The 19,883-nt window shown below is 41.7% G+C and overlaps 1 protein-coding gene across 1 annotated transcript in view; it reads left to right on the plus strand.

Annotated features, from left to right (window-relative positions):
• Positions 1-1,991: 1,991 nt before the first annotated feature.
• Positions 1,992-19,883, plus strand: part of SCHIP1 (schwannomin interacting protein 1) — a 221,171-nt gene continuing 203,279 nt past the window's right edge. Inside the window, 1 exon segment of the mRNA XM_056808449.1 lies at positions 1,992-2,044. The gene's annotated coding sequence lies outside the window, so the exon portion shown is untranslated.

The following is a 19,883-nucleotide window of genomic DNA, read 5'->3' on the forward strand; positions in this document are numbered from 1 at the left end:
AGGGAGAGACAGAGACAGAGAGATACAGACAAAGAGACAGGGAGGTAGGGCAGGGGGGAGAAAGAGAGAGGCAGAGAGAGAGACAGAGACAGAGATAGAGACAGAGAGACAGAGAGGAAGACACAGAGAAAGAACCAGAGAGGGAGAGACAGAGACAGAGAGATACAGACAAAGAGACAGAGAGATGGGGCAGGGGGGCAGAGAGAGAGAGACAGAGAGGAAGACAGAAAAAGAAAGAGAAGGAGAGACAGAGACAGAGATACATACAAAGAGATAGAGAGATGGGGCAGGAGTAGGGGGAGAGAGACAGAGACAGAGACAGAGAGACAGAGAGAGAGGGAAAGGGAGAGGGAAAATGTGTAGGATCTGAGAATCTAGGATGGAAAGGGTTTTGCTGTCTGCCTTAGTTACAGGAAATGTCCGTGTGACCTTAACCTCTGGACCAACCAAAAAGAGCCCATAATCTACAGTTCTCAACCATTGGATGACAGATAGAATGTGTCCTAAGAGGAGGGCCCTATACATCTCTCTACCTTCTGTGGGAAAGAGCATCTTACCGTCCTACTGGATTGTCAAGGAGGAAAGGGACTAAACCTTTGAATGGCTCATAAGAACAGAGGTCTAGAAAAGACCTCAGAGATGATCTAATCCAACTCTCATTTTACAAATGGGGAAACTGAGGACTAGAGAGGTCAAATCATTAAATTAGATTCCATTGGGGAAAATAAAATGTAGGCTCTTTGAAGGCAGGGAATGTTTCTGCATTGTGTCCTCAGTACCTAACAGGGTGTGCCATGATAGAAATCACTCTATAAATGTTTGAATGAATGAGGTGAAAATTGAATAAATTAATATCTGGACATGCCGTAGGTAGAGAAGACACATGTATAGGGGAAATGGAGGCAGTGGGTACAGACATTTTTTTCCCCCCTAAAGACTGCCAATGGAAGGGAGAAGAGAGATGTATCAGTAGCCGGGTCATTTTTAAGGAATAGAAAGACCTGATAAAGATGTGCTTTCCCAGAATCGTGGAGAAAGTCTCTGTCCCCATGGAAACTATGTTGTGCTGGATAGGGCAATGCAGATGTACAAATATTTTTCATCCTTTGAAAGTGAGGCCGAAGACCTGAATTCAAATCCCAGCTCTGCAGTTTTGTGACCTTGGACACGCTTAAGCCCTCTGGGTTTCTAATCTATAAAATGAAGAATTGGACCAGATGTCCTCTGAGATCCCTTCCAGCTCAAAATCCATGAGCCCAGGAACCTTCCTGAAGTGGAAAAAGCAAAAATCCCACCATGTGTAAGAAGGCTTTCCTTATCTCCCTCCACAATGCTGGTAGTGTCACTCTTGACATGACCCAAGGCTTATCTTGTTTGGACTTGCCTGTTTGCATGTTGTCTCTTCCCTTAGATGAGCTCCCTGAGAACAGAGTGCATTTCTTACCTTTCTTTGAATCCTCTTGTCATAGCACCGTGTCTGGCACATAGTAGGCGCTTAATGAATACTTATTGACCTAACGTGGCTCTGGAATCAGAGGACTTGACTCTAAATTCCTCCTCCTGATGTCTGGCCTCAGTTTCCTTATCTGTAAAATGAGGGGATTGGATCAGGTGGCTCTAAGGGTCCTTCTAGCCCCAAAGTTAAACTAGGATCTGATCTTTTTGACCTGGAAAAAGTCACTTTGTCTCCGATTGTTTCCTCAACTCTACCATAAATTGGGTTAGGGGATGTGCCTCCCCGTCTCTGGTCTCTAAGTGCTGTGTTAGTTCTTGGGGCCCAGAAGCTGGCCCCCTCCCCCACCACACACACACACCGGTGATTAGAACCCAGCCCAGCCAGGCTTACGCTGTTGCATTTCAAAAGAAGGTAGTGACCCTCCCTTCCCTCCTGGGTTTCCTGGCCGCCCTAGAAAAGAGCCGCTTATCTCCTTATATGGTGAAAAGGGTCCTGTGCCTTTAAGTCCGGGAGACTGGGCTGCAGACATCCCCTTGGAAGTTTTGCAGCAGACTCAGCCTCCAATGTGCAATCCTGGCTGCTTTGCAGGTGAGCTCCCGGACCTTCGGAATGTGCCCTCCCGGCGGCCCCCGACCCCGCAGCTTGGCATGGCTTTGGGGGAGGGTGCCAGGGCTGTAGTTGGCAGAAGTTTGAGAGGCAGGTCAGAAGCCCGGCTGCCCGTGGATGGCAGGGGCAGTCATGCAGCTGCAGCTGGCTGCCTCTAACTTCCAGGGCAGGACGGACCATCAAGGTTACAGAAGGCGCACCGGGACGGGTATCTGGACTGGCATCGGGGCCTTGCTGGGGCCCCGGAGGAGGCATGTAAGGACTTGTGCCCGCAGGAGGCTGCTAAGCTGAGCAGGGGCAGGGGGTAAGTGCAGCCGGCCGAGTTACAGACCCCCCAAGACAGAGCTTTGGGGTCAGCCCCGGGCGGGCGGGCCTGGGCGCTGAGGGAAGGGAGCCAAGCCCAGCGGGCATGCTCCGGCTGCCAGATGCAGACACTGGATGTGAAATGAGGGCAGGGCAGGTCCAGAGCCTCCATTCTCTGGGCAGGGGGGGGCCACCGATCTCCGGCCGAGCGAGGGGGCTGGGCTGGCGATCTCCACCCTGGGAGGCTCTGTGGAGAGGTAAGAAAGCAGCCGGGATGCCGGGAACCGGGCGCGGGGAACCTGGACCCTGGAGTTGGGAGCTCAGGGCAGCAGTGCGCCATCCTGGCTGTGGGAGGCAGCTCCTGCCCGGGCTGGATGGAAGGAGCCCCCCGCGGCAGGGAGTGAACTCAGCCCGACCATCTTCAAACTTTTCTGCCTTCTCTGATCAGACAAGGAAACAAAGGGCATGAAGAGCTGGCGGTGGAATGAGGAAGCCATGGGCGCAAGTTTTTCCTTTGAAGCCTCCTAGCCTGGTGGTAGGAGCGCAGCAAAATGGGGGTGATCTGAGCAGCTCCCCCGGTGCTGTTGGGAGGATCTTGTGAGGTCCTAGACCCGTAAGGTGCTCTGCAAACCTTAAAGGGCTTACTCAACTCTAGCTATTATTCCCTACTGTTTGTGGGCTGGACTCGCAGTTCTATCGGCCTGGGGACCTCCTGCCAGTAACCCATCTCTTACTGAGGAGGGGGTAAGCCCACCTGTCCATGGTCACACCCCTCCAAAGGAAAAGCTTGAACCCAGGGCTTCCTAATGCCAAGACATAGCCTAGGTCAGGAAGACTGTGTGGTAACAGTAGAAAGAAGGTTGATTTTGCAAATAAAAGATCTGAGTTCAAATCTTTGCTCTGGGACTGCAATGACGATTATGGATCTAGAACTAGAAAGGATCTTAAGGATGATATTTATCTGGCAAGCAAAGGAAACTGAAACCTGAGGATGTTAAATGACTTGCCCAGGGTCACAAAGTCATCATCATAAGTCAAATCTGATCCCTTTCTCCTGTGTCAATGCTCTTTCTACTTGGGGACCTCAAGAAAGTCATTTAGCAGAGGCAATAAGGTAGCTCAGAGGATAGCCATTCAGGTCTATAGACCTGAGATCCTGGGTTCAAATGTGGCTTCAGATATGTCCTGGGTGTGTGATCCTGAGGAAGTCACTTGATCTCAATTGTTTGGCTCGTCTGCCTTGGAACCAATACTTCATATTCATTATAAAACAGAAGGTGAGAAACAGGGACAGAGACAACAGAGAGAGAATGAGGGGGAGGGGGAGAGAGAGAGAGGAAAGGAGAGAGGGAGGGAAGGACGGATGAAGGAAGGGAGGAAGAAAGGGAGAGAGGGAGGGAAGAAAGGAAGGAAGGAAGGAAGGAAGGGAAGGAAGGCAGGAAGGAAGGAAGGAAGGAAGGAAGGAAGGAAGGAAGGAAGGAAGGAAGGAAGGAAGGAAGGAAGGAAGGAAGGAAGGAAGGAAGGAAGGAAGGAAGGAAGGAAGGAAGGAAGGAAGGAAGGAAGGAAGGAAGACAGCCTTTGTTTTCATCTATAAAATGAGGCTGCTGGACTAGATGACCTCTAAGCATTCTTCTAGTTCTAAATCTGTATCCATAGTCTTCTCAGTAGTGATGGGTTAGGTATCTATGGTGCTTTGCTATTTATTAAGGGATTTCCTCACAATTGCCCTTTGGAGGTCTATTATTCCCATTTTTATGGGCAGGGACACTATGGCTCAGAGGGTTAAAGGAATTCATTCAAAATCATATGCTCATTTCACACCTAAAGAAAGTAAGACTAAAAGACTTGGTGGCAGGTAGGTTGACTAGTGGTTAGAGCACTGCAGCTGGTGTCAGGAAGACTTGAATTCAAATCTCACTTCAGACACTTACTAGCTGTGTGACCTTGGGCAAGTAATTTATTTCTGTTTTCCTTAATCCACTGGAGAAGGAAATGGCAAGCCACTCCAGTAGTTTTGCCAAGGAAACCTCATGGACAGTATTGCCATGCTATGGCCATGAAGAGTCAAACATGACTAAACAACAACCAAAGACTTAGAGATGACTTATGCAAGGTCATACTGTCAGTGAGTGGCAGAGGGAAGATGAGAACCTAAATAATAAGTCTCAGTGTTAGAAAGGACCCTTGAGTTTGTCTAGTCCACTGCTCCTCCTCTTAATTTTGTTAAAAATGAAGAAATTGAGATCTGGGGAAGGAAAGTAATTTACCTAAAGAGGTAAATTCAGGATTTGAACTCAGATCTTTGGAGGCCAAATCCAGTGTCTTCCTACTATAATACTTTCTAAATTCCAAAATTATTTCCTGTGCCTAGATTTGTGTGGATTTGTGTTTATGATCATAAATGAAAGCCTCAAAAACTTGGTAGTAAAGTGAATAATAGGATGGAATAATGATAATTATAATCCTCTCCAAAGCTGGAAATAGAAAGTTTCTCTTTTTGTAGCTATTTTGCTTTTTAGTTGTGTATGATTCCTCCCGCCTCCATTTGGAATTTTCTTGGCAAAGACCCTCAAATGGTTTGCCATTTCCTTCTCATCCTTTTCCAGATGAGGAAACTGAGGCAAAAAGGGTAAAATGACTTGCCTAGGGATGCACAGCTAGTGCCTGAAGTCCAGTTTGAACTCAGCTCCTTCTGACTCCAGGGCAAGCATTCTATTACATATGGTACCTTCCTAGTCTAGAGACAGGAAGAACTGGGGTCCTATCCTGCCTCTGAATCCAGGGCAAGTCACCTAAGCTCTCCGAGTTTCAGTGTACCTCTTCTTAAAGATTGGAACTGATGGACTTTCAGCTCCCTTCCATCTCCAAATCCATCCTATCAAACTTTTTCAGCCTCAGTTTCTTCCTCTAAAAGGGAGATAATAATGGTGCCTCACAGGATTATTGGAAGCATCAAATGAGATCGTCTGTGTAGAGCACTTAAAGTGTTAGATAAATGTTAGCCATTTTGATTGTAATTCTCCTCTGATCCCAGCTGGACCTTCATTGAGCCTCTGGGCCTGGGCCTTCAGCATTCCCTCAGACTTGGAGAAAAAGTCAACCGAGGACATCACCCAAGAGGGAGCCCATTTGGCATGTCTGGAGTGGGATCGTTGCTGCCATTCTTGGTTGCATCTAGGCCACGAAGCATTCGGAGGCCAGTGGTTTCTCAGCAGCTGTTGTTCAGGGGAGTGAACACCAGGCTAGATTAAAATTCTTTACATACTCTGGGCCTTTTTAAAATATTTATTCATCTGAGCAGTCACTGAAGAATCCTCTTTATTATTAACTAAGAAGTTCTCCATCTCCTCTCAGTGCTTTCCAGAGACGACGTTCTCTGGCTTCATCTTCGGGCATCTTTTGAAGTCCAGCCTTTCCCCCTCTTCCCTCTTCCCTCTTCCCGTGAGCGGTCAGAGAGCCCATTATTCATGAACTCAACAGGAAGGTGTGCTCTTGACCCCATGAATCACACAGGGCTCTAGTCAGGCCTCATAAATTCGGAATAACTGAGGTCACAAGCAAAACATTCCCTGCTACTTTCAGACTAGAGGAGAGAGAGAAATCGCCCTGCTGGCTGCCTTCTCTTTTAGACTCAACATCAGATAGCATCCAGAAAGCTAATTGGAACAGAGGTTCCAGAGAATGTTAGATTGAGAGCTGGGAAAGGACCTTAAAGGGCTCTAGGATCTGCTAGACCCAGAAAGGTTAAATCAATTGCCTGAGATCATCCAGGATAGTTATCCGAATTAGAATTCAAATCCAAATCCTCTGATTTAAAATCTTTAAAAAATTTTTTAATTTTAATTATTTTTTTAATTTTAGGAATTTAAAATGTTTAATTTAATTAAAATTGTTTTAAATTTCATTTTATGAACTTAATTAAAATTATTTTAAATTAAATTTTATAAATTTAATTAAAATTTGTTAAAATTTTATAAATTTAATTAAAATTTGTTAAAATTTTATAAATTTAATTAAAATTTGTTAAAATTTTATAAATTTAATTAAAATTTGTTAAAATTTTATAAATTTAATTAAAATTTGTTAAAATTTTAATTAAAATTTTTTAAAATTTAATTTGATTTTTAAAAAACCTTACCTTCTGTCTTAGAATCTATACTAAGTATTGATTCCAAGGCAGAACCTTAACAGCTAAGCAATGGGGTTAAGTGACTTGCCCAGGGGTACACAGCTGTGAAGTATCTGAGGCTAGATTTGAAACCAAGACCTTACATCTCCAAACCTGGCTCTCTTTCCCTGGAGATACCTAGCTTCCCCAATGCTCTTTCCATCGGATCCTCTGCCCCTCCAAAATGAATGTTGCCCAAAGGCCAGCCGAAAAACTAGTCACTCTCAGAAAAGAACAAGTTAGGTACTTTCATAAAAATCAAGGGTGTGGTTTTTTTTAGAAAAAATTATTCTGTTTCCTTATATTACAGAGACTTTAATGTTTAGCCAAAGATTTATTACTTCATTTTAAATACCTGATTTCCACTGGGACACAGTCTCTGTATCTTTGAAATGGGGATTATAATCTATCTCTTAGTTCGTCATAGACACTAGGATAATATTGTTGGCTTGGCAAAATAATCATTCATTTGAATAATATTAGGGATAACATTTATAGAATCAGAGGGATCAAAGAAACATGGAGGTCCAACCTCTTATAGAGCCTCTTAAACTCTTATAGACAAAGAAAAAACCCACCTGGTTTTTAAAAAAGCCTGGCACCATGTTGTTTTTAGCTGCCTTGTTCTAATAACTGACAACCCTCTCTTTTATCATTTTTTTAAAATTTAATTCCATTTTTTTAAGTTTATTTGGTCAATTTAGAACATTATTCCTTGGTTACAATAATCACATTATTTCCTCCCTCCCCTCCACCCACCCTTCCCACAGCCCAGTTTCATTGGGTATTACTTGTGTCCTTGATCAGAACCTATTTCCCTGTTGTTGGTATTTGCATTAGGATGTTCATTTAGAGTCTATGTCCCCAATCATATCCCCTCAACCCATGTATTCAAGCAGTTGTTTTTCTTTGGTGTTTCTACTCCCACAGTTTTTCCTCTGAATGTGGAAAGTGTTCTTTCACATAGATCCCTCCAAGTTGTTCAGGGTCATTGCATTGCCACTAATGGAGAAGTCCATTACTTTTGATTGTACCACAATGTATCAGTCTCTGTGTACAGTGTTTTCTTGGTTCTGCTCCTTTCACTCTGCATCACTTGCTGGAGGTTGTTCCAGTCCCCATGGAATTCCTCCAGTTCATCATTCCTTTAAGCACAATAGTATTCCATCACCAACATACCACAATTTGTTCAGCCATTCCCCAATTGAAGGGCATCCCCTCATTTTCCATTGTTTTGCCACCACATAGAGCACAGCTATGATCTTGTACAGGTCTTTTTCCTTATTATCTCTTTGGGGTACAAACCCAGCAGTGTTATGGCTGGATCACAGGGCAGACAGTCTTTTATCGCCCTTTGGGCATAGTTCCAAATTGCCCTCCAGAATGGTTGGATCAGTTTACAACTCCACCAGCAATGAATTAGTGTCCCCACTTTGCTACATCCCCTCCAGCATTCATTACTTTCCTTTGCTGTCATGTTAGCTAATCTGCTAGGTGTGAGGTGGTACCTCAGAGTTGTTTGGATTTACATTTCTCTGATTATAAGAGATTTAGAACACTTTTTCATGTGCTTTTTAATAGTTTTGATTTCTTTAACTGAAAATCACCCATTCATGTCCCTTGCCCATTTATCAATTGGAGAATGACTTGATTTTTTTGTACAATTGGTTTAGCTCTTTATAAATTTGAGTAATTAGACCTTTGTTAGAGGTTTTTGTAATGAAGATTGCTTCCCAATTTGTTGCTTCCCTTCTAATTTTGGATGCATTAGTTTTGTTTGTACAAAACCTTTTTAATTTGATGTAATCAAAATTATTGATTTTACATCTTGTGATTTTTTCTAGCTCTTGCTTGGTTTTCAAGTCTTTCCTTTCCCAAAGATCTGACAAGTATACTATTCTGTGTTTGCCTAATTTGCTTATAGTTTCCTTCTTTATATTCAGGTCATTCACCCATTCTGAGTTTATCTTGGTGTAGGGTGTGAGATATTGATCCAAACCTAATCTCTCCCAAACTGTCTTCCAGTTTTCCCAGCAGTTTTTATCAAATAGTGAGTTTTGGTCCCCAAAACTGGGATCTTTGGGCTTTTCATAGACTGTCTTGCTGAGATTATTTATGCCAAGTCTATTCCACTGATCCTCCTTTTTGTCTCTTAGCCAGTACCAAATTGTTTTGATGACCACTGCTTTATAGTATAGTTTGAGAGCTGGGACTGCAAGTTGTCCTTCCTTTGCATTTTTTTTTCATGATTTCCTTGGATATCCTTAATCTTTTGTTCTTCCAAATGAATTTTGTTGTTTTTTTCTAATTCATTAAAAAAGGTTTTTTGATAGTTCAATGGATATGGCACTAAATAGGTAAATTAATTTGGGTAGGATTGTCATTTTTATTATGTTAGCTCGTCCCACCCATGAGCAATCAATGTTTTTCCAATTGTTTAGATCTAGTTTTAATTGTGTGGAGAGTGTTTTGTAGTTGTGTTCCTGTGTTTGTCTCGGCAGATAGATTCCTAAGTATTTTATATTGCCTAGGGTGGTTGTAAATTGTTCAGTCATTTTTAACCATGTCCAACCCTTTTTGACTTCATTTAAAGTTTTGTGGACAAAGATACTGGAGTGGTTGATCATTTCTTGTTCCATCTCATTTTACAGATGAAGAAACTGAGGCAAACAGTGTTAAGTGACTTACCCAGGGTCGTACAGCCAGGAAATGTCTGAGGCCAGATTTAAACTAAAAAAGATGAGTGTTCCTGACTCCAGGCCCAGCATTCTAACCTTCTTTTGGAACTTCTTAGGTGTTGCCACTTAAACTATCTTCTTCTTGTTCTGTGTTCAGTTGAAGCAGAAAATGGCTGGTCACTTCCCTTTGATATAAAATTATTTCCTAATATACTTGATGAAGATCATTAAGACCCAGCTCAGAAGAAGATTCAGAGCAGTGTCATGTTAGCAGCCAACATTTTCATAAGCACTTTAAGGATCAGCAAAGTATTTTACATACATTATTTTATTTGCATCTCTCAGCAACAGGGTTAGGGAGCCACTGCAAGGCATTAGTATCCCCACTTCCAAGCTATGGAGGGAGGACTTGAACTACAGACATCCTGACTCAATATTCTTGCAGACCATCAACTCCATCTCATTGTATCTGAAAATGGAGATTGTAGTCCTCAGCTCTGACCTTGGGAAAGTCATTTATCCTCTCTGAGGCTCAGTATTGCCACATGTAAAATGGGAATAATAATTCTTCCCTCCCAGCACTCACTTCTCCTCCCATTAATTCAATCAGTGAACATTTGTTAAGTGTTTACTGTGTGCTGGCCACTGTATTGGAGATACAAGCACAAAGAATGAAATAATCCTGGATCTCAAGAATCTCATATTCTAATGGGAGATACAGCAAGTACATATATATAGGTAAAAACTGAATAAAGAGAAAGAGAAGCATTTGAATTGCAAACTATGTTGGGATGAGAGCACTAGCATCTAGGAGAGGGAGGAATCTTCATGTAGAAAGAGGTACTTAAGCCCTATAATAAAGGAAGAGAATAATTCTTATGGTAGTAACAACATGTCAGCTATGTGGCACAATGGATAGAATGTCAGACTTGGAGTCATCATCCAAAGTTCAAATCTGTCCACCGACAGTTACTAGTTGTATGACCACGACCAAATAATTTAATCCTGTTTGCCTCAGTTTCCTCATCTGCAAAGTGAGCTAGAAACCACCTCAATATCTTTGCCACGAAGACCCCAAATGGAGCCACAAAGGATCAAACATGACTATACATAGTAGTAATGTCCTAACCCTTGTCTCCATGCAAGTTAGGCAAGTTTTTCCCTTAAAAAGTGATGGAGATCGTCTTTGAGAATTGGTTGCTTCAGGGGACTCAAGCTCAGGTTGTTGGCATGGCTCCATCATCACCTGAACATAGAGCCTCCACAGGATGACCCTGGGGCTCTTGGATGTCCAGCTGGCGGATCTGGTGGGCAAGAAAATCTCCTTGTTGAATATTCTTTGCCTTCAAAGGCCAAGTAAATATCCTTTAGTTAACCATTGAATGACTCACAAGGGTCTTTTTCCCCCCATTATCAAGCCTAAACTCCCTGGGAACTGGCCTGAATTAGACCCAGCTCAGAAGACTTCTATGAGCCGGGGATGACAAAGGAGTACCTGCTAGGAGTGGGAGACTGTTGCCAATGGAAAGTCACAGAGATGGAGATGGAGTACATTTTAAGCGTAACAGAGAAAAGGCCAGTCTGACTGGATGAAAGCATGTAAGAAGAGAAATAATAGCCAATGTGGCTGGCAAGACAGTTTGGGACTAGGTTATGAAGGGCTTTAATAACTAAACAGGAGTTTTTGCTTTATTCTAGATGTAATTCAGGTGGGGCTGCATCACAAAGATCCAATTGTATCCCCAAAGGACTAGTCATAGGAAGTGAGGACTCATGGGAAGGGGACACAATTCCAGTCTACCAAACCTGTCTCTTTTTTAAGAAACTTATTTACTTATTTGTAACATTAAAATGCCCAGTTAACTTCCTCCCTCCCTTCCCCATTAGAAAATGCATCATGTGACAAAATGATTTGCCTTATATCTGTGTCTTACTTATTTCTGTTTATTAGTTCTTTCTCTGGAAGTCATTCTTCAAACAATATTTCTATTGCTGTAAGTGTTCTCTTGGTTCTGCTCATTCCACTCTTCTTAATTTCATGGAGGTCATCCCATGTTTTCCCAACAGCAGCCCATTTGTCATGTCTTTCTTTTTAAAACTTGACTCCTTCCTTTGCCATCTCCCACCTGGGAACCAGCTACAATGGAAATTCATCTTTGTGGCCAAGTATTTAGAATTCCCCATTTTAACCACTTGAGAAAGGAAGAGAAAGTCTCCATCTTGGGCCTCTGATTGGTTCATGGAAAAGGAAATCCTCTGAAACTCTCCAAACCAATGGAACTGTACAACTGGCAAAGACTATGATGCTTCTGTTAGAGTCTGAACTCATTAGCTGCTTTTCTAATGATTCATTAGTTTGCTTTTTAAATCTCTGGAACAACCTTCTAAGATCCTGCTTAGTGAAAATCCATCCACCTCTCCAGTGGGGGAAGTCATCCCCTAATCATGGGGGGGGGGGGGGTAAGTAATAGGATATTCTTACGGCTTTCTTCCTAGGGGAGCCAACCTCAATCCTCACCCCCATTGCTGCTCCTGCTTTCTTTCCTTATATCACTACCCTCCATAGGATTTAAGGCATTCCCCAGTTTTCATTAGGGTTAATTCTGGGTTAAAGGGTCCATTCCCATGGGTAATCTATCAGTCTTTGATCCTGTTAGCTTTGTCCTTTATTCCTGTGATTTCTCTTTGATCTATAAAGCACTCCCTTGAAAATCAAAATCATAGTCATTTCTAAGAGAAAAGGTAAGAGTTTAAAAAAAAAAAAAGCAATTTTGCTTGTGGGAATATTGAAAAGGCTACAATCCCTAATTAAACTCTCTAGAACCCTGCCCTCCCATAGCTCTACATTTCCTGCCACAATCGGCAATACTTGCTCAGGAAGGCATTACTACAGGGCAAGAGGAATTCCCTTCAAGTCTCTGGCGTACCAGTTCCCCATAGAGTGAGCCTTCATTCCTCAATAGGACAAGGAAATCGCATCCACAACTAAAGCCATAATTCCTCAAGCCAAAGGAAAATTAGCAGGTTCACAAGAAAATGGGCACTGCTACTACGGTTCTCGCCAAGGCAGGGACTGTATCATTTTGGCTTTTTATCGTATCCCTCATGCCTGGCACATAAGCAATGATTGTTGATTGCTTTTCATCACTGTATTCCCAGAACCTAGCAGAATCCTTTGCCTATAGCAGGCCCGTATTCTGTGGGGTTTTTTGTCTCGACCTGGAATGTAATTGCCAAAGGGAATCCATCGAGGAAGGAAACCCCCTCTGGTGATCCAGAAAATTACTTAACAGTCTTGGAAAGTGTCCTGGGATGTTGAAAGTTTAAATAGTTTGCCCATATTCACACAGATAATATCATCTCTCTAGACTTGTGTCAAAAGTAACCAATCAGGTCTTCCTGACTTTGCCCATCATGGCAGCAGTCATTGGCTCTGGTGTCTGGGTTCCAGTCCTACCTCTGATGCTTAAATACCTGAATTCTCTTAGCAAGTCATTTAGCTTTTTTCAGTCTATAGAGGAGTCGGAGTTGGTGGCCTCAACAAGCGTCCTGTCTAAGTCTATGAGCCCGTGACTCCAAAGTCAACCTCTGGATACTACACCAGGGGTATCAAACTCATAAAAATGGGGGCCACCAATCCACACCTAAGGATCCCTGTGGGCCACATATTGCCTTAATTTTAAAATGTCGTATTAGGATGCTTTATTGGATTTTTGTTTTCCTTGTCAAATATTTCTCAGTTACATCTCAATCTGGTTTGGATTGCACTTGAGAATGTTGTGGGCCACATATGGCCTGTAGGCGATAGGCTCTGTTTTTGACATCCAGGCTCTAGATCATACTAATAAAGATGTTTATTAATTATTGATTATCAATTAATCATTTGATTATCAATTAATGATGAATAAATAATGAACAAAACCCAATTTCAGGGAAATTTAGCTTCCTAGTCAATTGGACGTCAAAGAAGGGGTACAGGTTGATGGATAGTGGCTAGGATGAGTGTTTCTCTAAGGGATGGTGCTAGGTGCCTCCTCCAAATGGAAGGAAAGTTGAAAACATGTAAAATCCCAATGTATTTTTTTTCTTTTTAAATTTCTGTGGAAACAAGGGAAACGCACCTGGGGACAATATTAGCAGAAAGCCTGGTGAAGGCAGGATATTTAGAGGGGAAGGAGAAGGGAAAGGAGAGAGGAAAAATAAGGTACTTTAAAAAATCCATGTAATCTCTCATAGCACAGGGTAGATTCCACAGGCAGGAAAGATTTCTATTTGCAGGATAAAGTCAAGTTTCTTGACATCTCTTTGGCTTCTTTTCCCCTCTGGAATTTCTATCACCTTAGGCTTGTCAGATAAATTTCATTCATAGAATCATAAAATGAGAAAAGGATTTAAAGAGAGTGTTGGGTAACAGCTTCTGCCTTTAGGCAGAATTGTACTTATAGCATCCCAAGCCAATGGTTGTCTACCTTACTTTTCAAGATCTTCAGGGAATGAGCTTCTGAGACCTCCTTCTAAAATCTATTTCTGTGCTTACCAGCATTCACAGGATCACAGCATCTGAGAGCTAGAAGGGACCTCGAAGGGTATCTAAACCTGCTCATGTCTATCATGTCTATCATGTCTATCAAGAAACCATTGAACAAATGGTCATCCAACTTGTACTTGAAGACCTCTGGTGTAGGGGAACCCCTGCTTCCTAAGGCAATCCATTCTTCTCATGGATATGACTAATCTGGGGGAATTATTTGGTTTTTCTTTTTGCAAAATTAAATCTTTTAAATTTTTCCCAACTGAAGAAAAAGACCCCTGCTATTCTTTCCCTCGTGCTTCCCCTCTCCATTGGAAAAAACGATAACAACAAAAGGAAAGAAAATCATAACAATTATACATGATCAAATGAAACAAATTTCCCCATTGGTAATGTACAAAAAGTATATATATCTCAATTCAGATCCTGAGTCCATCTCCTCTCTAGCAGGAGGTGAGGAGGATGCTTCAATCTCAAGCCTATATCCAGCTTTTTTCAATTTCCACTTGTTCCCACTTATGTCTCTGGGGCCAAACAAACCAACTCTCATCCCTTTTTTGCATGACTACCCTTCAGATATGTTTATCAATCAACAAGCATTTATTAAGCACCTACTGTATGCCAAGAATTATGCTAGACACTGGAGATGCAAATACAATGAAGCAATGCCTCCTTTGAAGGATCTCTCTGTTGAGTCTTCTCTTCTCCAGGCTAAAAACCCTTGTTCCCATCCCTTAGTGGATTCTCATTTGACATTTTCTCTAGCTCTTTAATCATCTTGAGTTTCCTCTTCTGGACACATTCCAGTCTTGCTGTGTGTCTGCTAAAATGTGGTGCCCAGAGCTGAACACAAGATATCATATATGGAAGGAAAGGAAAGACATAATAAGACTCTGACCTCCCAGGCTTGTACAGGAAGCCTCATTGAATGCCACCTAATATAGAATTGCCTTCTTTGGATGCCATTTCCCATTGTTGACTCCTATTGGGCTTACAACCAACCCACTAAAAACATTTATTGTTGTTTTTCTAGACAAAGTGTTATCTTATCACGCATCCCTTATCTTCTCACTTGTGAAGTTGACTTTGTTTTTAACCTTTTTATACCTAAGTCAGTCATTGGATAAAAAAAGCACATGAGGCCAAGGGCATATCCCTAAAGGAAAGCACTCCATTGGAGACACCATCACCCTCCAAGGTTACCATTAATGACTGGTCTGATTATTCAACCGCTTTGAAATCCTCCTAATTCTGCTCCCACCAACCCTTGTTTCTCAAGCATACCGTGAGAGATTTTGTCAGTGCTTTGATGAATTCAAAGTATGCCACACCCACAGTGTCCCCCTTCCTACTAGCCAGATTACCTTGTCAAAAAAGGAAATGAGGTCAGTCTGTCAGAACTGCATCTAGATCTTGGCTTGGAGAGCTTACAGCATCTTCACAGAGGTGACTTATCTTTGAAGAAAACTACAATATGGTAGAGTTCGGAGGTTCTTGCCTACTTCTGATTGTTATGCAAGCTCATTCTCTGTGTATTTTCTTCAAAGCCACTCTGAGCATTTGGCATTGACTGGAGATATCCCAATTCATGGAAACCATGATTTTTTTTTAAACCTTTACTTTCTATCTTAGAATGTATTGGCTCCAAGGCAGAAGAGTGATAAGGGCTAGGCAATAGGGTTAAGTGACTTGCCCAAAATTACACAGCTAGAAGGAATCTGAGGTCTGATTTGAACCCCTCTCAAAGCCTGACTCTCACTCCATTAAGTCCCCTATCTTCCCTCAAAACCTTGACTAAGGGAAAAATCAGTACTTGTATGTTCACCATCAACAGGTCAACAGTTTTTCCTCCCCTAGCCCCACTCCATTAGCATAATTTTTTATTTACATAAAAAGGAGCTATGGTTTTCATTACTCTTAAATTCTTTCTTTTTTTTTTGCCTTCTGTTAACAGACATATAAACACTTTTCCATAGATGTATCCATATGTACAAGCTATTCTGAGCTCTGCCTTTTCCATTTAGCATTATTTCTTTTGTGTAAATGAAATTTATGAGTCCTCAAGTCCCTATAGCTTCCTTGTTTTGGACCAAACATTACCACAGTCCACATACTCGTCATGGTAAAATGTTGTCTAGTGCTACGTGATGCCCATGTAAAATGTAGAGAATGCTCGAGGGAAATATGGAAACCAACTTCAAATAGGAGAGGAACTATCCCAAGGAAGAACTGTACTTTGTTCAATTTGACCCCTGTTGGCAAAATTGAATGGAAGGTGGAATGAGGCAAATTTATACCTGATGGCAGGAAAAACTAACAATGGTTGGTTGGTTGGTTGGTTGGTTGGTTGGTTGGTTGATTGGTTGGTTGGTTGGTTGGTTGGTTGGATGTCCTTTGTACCAGAAAAGGAATGTTGTCCAAAAGCAGAATGAGCTACCTTGGGGTAGAGGTGTGCCCCCTCATTGGAGATCTCCTGTCTAATAGAGAATGATCACTTGTTAGGTTATGATGTAAGAAAGATGCTTTTATGGGAATGCATTACATCCAGGTTTCTCCTAACAGTGAAATTATATTATTATATATCTCTATAATAGTAACATACTACCCTTTCCGTAACCATTTCCATTATGGCATGAGAGAATTAGAAATAGAATGACATAGATTCAAATTCTGTCTATGAGGTTTAATCATCACGTGGCCAAATTCAAATTTCCGGATCTTTTTGGTCCTTGGTTTTCTTATCCAAGAAAAATCAGACTGATGATGCTGGTAATCATATTTCACCGGGTTATTCTGGGGAGAGGTTATGTGAATGTGTGCTACTTTGAGGCATTAGAGTTGATAGGAATCATGGATTTTTAGAGATGGGAAGCCCATACTCTCATTCCCTAGGTAAGACAAGTGAAGGCCAATAAAGGTTTGCCCAAAGCCACACATACACTAAATAACATAGTAAGATTTGAACCTGAGCCTTCTGACCCTAAATCCTAGCCTCCCTCCATTATATGATACCAATAAACCCTGTAGGGCTGTGTTGCATTCCCAGCTTCATCAAGACAGTTGCAAAGTACCATAAATAATGACAATATGTATTTATGTAGTACTTTAAAGCTTGCAAAGTTTTCATATGTTCACTCATTTGATCCATAAAACAGCTCTGGGAAGGTAGGTGAAATTAGTGTTTCTGTGCTGCACACAAGGAGACTTTGACTTAGAAAGGTTAAGTGATATAACTATTGGTCTCCCAGGCGGTAATTGTCTGAGTCAGGATTTGAACCCAAATCTCCCTCATTCTAAATCCAGCACTCTGTTCACTGCAAACATAAGGTATTATTATTAAAGTGGGCAAAGATTCATTGTAACAATGAGTCTGTATCTTTTTCTTTGTTTTTTTTTTCTTCCTCAAATGATCCTTGACCTCATCACTATAGGTTCTTTCTCTTTTTTGTATGTTCATTGGTGATGAACTTTTGGTCACTTTTTTAAAAACCCTTACCTTCCATCTTGGAATCAATACTGTGTATTGGCTCCAAGGCAGAAGAGTGGTAAGGGCTAGGCAATGGGGGTCAAGTGACTTGCGCAGGGTCACACAGCTGGGAAGTGTCTGAGGCCAGATTTGAACCTAGGACCTCCCATCTCTAGATCTGACTTTCAATCTACTGAGCTACCCATCTACCCCCTTTTGATCACTTTTTAAGAGTATAAAAGGGTCCCAACACCAGAAAGTCTGAATACTGTTGTGCTGGGTCTCTGAACATTTTATGGATACTAGTCAACCATTTGGGCTGCCCATCTGTTACCTTTCACTTCAGTCCCATAACTGGGCTGCCTCCTTTCCAAGCTTTATTTTCCAAGTGACAACTTTCACATCAATCCCTTCTTTTATGTAAATCATCATGGGATAAGATGCTGTGACCCAGTGATGTTTACCATGAAGGTGGCATTCCATTGCCCTTTGAATCACCTATACCTTTGATCCTTTAGGAATTGTGTTGGTCCAGCACTTGCAGTCCTGGAGTGTCGATGGAAGATCACGGCCATCAAAAATATGGAGCTTTGTGTGAAGGGGGCAGGTTGGAGGTCACTAAAAGCATGATATAATTTCCCAAATCTAATCTATCCAGCTCTCTCCCTCCATTCAGTTCTGGGCCCGGCACACTATCTGGATTGCTTACTCCAAATAGATAAACTGAAGAATGAACTCAATGGACTCCATTTGGTTTCATTTTTTTAACTTGGAACATTTTGTTTCAAAATCAAGTTTCCTTTTTCCAACAGCCCATTTTCCACTGCCTGCACAAAATTAGCTCTCATCCCCAAGCCCTCCTGTCCATGCTCCCTCACCTTCTATATTCACATGCATTTCAAGGCATTCATTGCTGCAAAAGAGAATCTATTTGATTACCTATAAAATGATACATGTGGATGCCCAATAATGAGATGGCATTTCTTTCTGAAGAGGGTCAATAGGAATTAGCTCACATGTGTCATTTTTTAAAAATGGCAATTGAACCACATGAAGGAATGAGAGAAATTCTTTATTCCTTTAGTTAAAAGAGTAATTCAAGGAACCAAGAGAAGACCAGAAAGGGTTAGCTTTATTGAAAAGAATTTAGGCATTTTATTGCTCTTTTTAATGAGATCTTTCAGCTGTGCAACTAAGTCACTACCTGCTCTAGGCTCACAAAATCCCCGGAAGCACAGCCTCCATATTTTTGTTGGTACCATTTACGTTTAACATTGCCATCCTTGCCATCTCTTGGACATTCTCAGAGTCATAACTAACAGCACCTGGGTCAAAGCATGTGTCTGTGTATAGAGTGGGGGTAGGGCTATTACTTGAAGTTAAGTGACCATTGGGTTCAAGCATGCTCTGGGACGAGGTGGCACTGCTATGAAAGGAGTAAGTCAAATTCCCTGGGATAAGACTGTAAGTGAATGAATAAAAAAGTATCTAAGTGTTTACGATGGGCCAGTTCCGATTTCAGGTCAAGGGAGGGGGAATGCAAGCCCTGAGATGATGGTGTTGGCGCTCCATCATTTTTTCCTCCACTGGAAAGGCCTCAGTCTTCCTAAACCTAATAGAAACTCTTAATGTTCTTCTTTCTTTTAATTCTCCAATTTGACCAACTGACCCCAAAATATACATGAGTTGTGTACGCACACTCACACACACACACACACACTCACACACACACACACACACACACACACCCCTTTCTCCACTGTCCCTACCCTACTGCTGGGGCAACCCTCTCTACCGTAAGAGAAGGGAAGAAAGAGCAAAAGAAAGAGTACACACCAAGCAGTGTACTACAGCCTTTTATAAGCATCATCTCCTTTGATCAGAAGAGCAATTCACCACTGGCACTGCCTAGGTGAGGATGGGCATCGCTCCTCCCAGGGGATTCAGGAAAATCAGACAAGAAGACTTGAAAGGGACAGGCAGCAAGAGGAGCAGAATCTTGCCTTAACCGTGCTATCTATCTAGACAGCCAATGCCTACCCAATAAGCTGCTTAAGAAGGGAATGGGAAAGAGCCCAGTGGGTGAGTCATAGAAAACACAGATGAAGGGGAAGAAGAGAATAAGGGGTGTTCAAGAGACCCAAGTCACGTCTACACCACTGGGACTTTTCCCTGAAAATAAGATATTTCAAGAGGAAATATTTCAAGAGGTTCTACAACTTATGACCTTAGAGAGTTATTTAGGGGCACCAAGAGCCCAAGTGCCTTGGCAGCTGGCCACACAACAGGCAGAGAGATGGACCTGGAGTTAGAAAGACCTGAGTTCAAATCTTATGTGAGACACAATCTTGGGAAAAGTCACTTAACCATTATCTGCCTCATTTTCCTCATCTATAAAATGGAGATAATATTAGCATCTACCTCCCAAGGGTTGTTGGGAGATTCAAATGAGACAACAAAGTGTTTAGCACAGTGCCTGGCACAGAGTCAGCATTCATTCATTCATTCAACATTTATTAAACACCACACACTATACTATAATATATTATACTATAAGTGATGTATATATATATTAAACACCACACACTATAATATAATATATTATACTATAAGTGATATATATATATTAAACACCACACACTATAATATATTATACTATAAGTGATATATATATA

This window comes from Monodelphis domestica, chromosome 8, assembly GCF_027887165.1.
Source record: "Monodelphis domestica isolate mMonDom1 chromosome 8, mMonDom1.pri, whole genome shotgun sequence".
Classification (NCBI taxonomy): Eukaryota; Metazoa; Chordata; class Mammalia; order Didelphimorphia; family Didelphidae; genus Monodelphis; species Monodelphis domestica.